This window comes from Octopus bimaculoides, chromosome 9 (genome assembly GCF_001194135.2).
Source record: "Octopus bimaculoides isolate UCB-OBI-ISO-001 chromosome 9, ASM119413v2, whole genome shotgun sequence".
Taxonomy (NCBI): domain Eukaryota; kingdom Metazoa; phylum Mollusca; class Cephalopoda; order Octopoda; family Octopodidae; genus Octopus; species Octopus bimaculoides.
The window spans coordinates 2582281-2583784 of record NC_068989.1 but is presented as its reverse complement, the minus strand read 5'-3'; positions in this window follow the sequence as shown (position 1 = coordinate 2583784).

Below are 1504 nucleotides of genomic sequence, written 5' to 3'. Positions count from 1 at the left end.
ACACACACACACACACACACACACACACACACACACACACACACACATATACATATTACAAATTACAGGTAATTTTACAATCTTGTTTGATAAAAAATATCAATAGAATGCGATAATTAGGGCATGTGAGGGAATGGTTAAGAAAAAAAGCACAGTTGCTTTTATAGTACATAAACTTAGGAGAAATGTCGTGGTGTTAAAAGTATAGATTAAAAGTTACGAGAAATTGATGGCAAATTGATATAAAGGAATACATCCAAGTTCAAAGAAATCGTTATTGGAAAATATATACTTATATTAGAATATTAAATAATGTATACACACATATTAAAACGAAACGAATAAATGAATGTGAAACTCATAGTAATGATAGTGAGAAAATTGTTTCGGATTAATGAAGTGAACAGTTAAGATCATTGAATAAAACTGTGTCGTAGAATATTTACAAATATGAGATAAAGAAAGCTGTATATATATATATATATATATATATATATAGAAAGGGAAATGATGAAAAAAACATAGAGGGTTTGTTTAACAGGATTTAAGAGTATATTAAAGCCATGATAATAATGATATTATACAATTTTGTACAAAATAAGGTTTTGTGTTTTCATCATAATTGAAATAAGGATCGGTTTCGCATTGCTCATCAAACTGGATGAGCAATGCTAAACCGATGCTTACTTCAATTATGATGAAAAAAGAAAACCTTATTTTGTACAAAATTGCATATCATTATTATAATGGCTCTAATATACTCTTAAATCCTGCAAAACAAATCTTATGCATTTTATCGTCTTTTCTCTTTCTCTATTTGTATCCACTACGTGTATTTCCCCACTAAAATATTTTCTACTTTATATAAATATATATTATATTCACATATATGTGTGTGGTTTAGAAACCACTCTGAACTATGCAGTTTCGGGTTTAGCTCGCTGCGCGTCATCATACGTTAGTGTTTACAAGTAAGACCCAGGGTCTACCATCTGATAAGGGAATGTTGTTGGCGGGGCTGTGTAGAAGCTCGTCATAAATATATATAATATGTATGTGTTTTGATGTTTGTAGTACCACCGTTTGGCAATCAATGTTGGTTTGTTTCCGTCCCCATAACTTAGCGTTTCGGCAAAAGGGACCTATAGAGTAAGAAACTTAAAAGAAGTACTGTGGTTGATTTGTTACACTAAACCATTCAGGGCGGCGCACTAACATGGCCACAGTTCTATGACTAAGACAAGTAAGTTCATACACACACACACATACACACACACACAGACACACACACAGACACACAGACACACACACACAGACACAGACACACAAACACACAAACACACACACACACACACACACACACACACAAACACATAAACACACAAACACACATACACGTATATATATATATATATATATGTATATAAATATGTGTGTATGTGTGACTATAACTATGTATGTATACATGCGATTATGTGTGCGTATATACATATGCATATATATA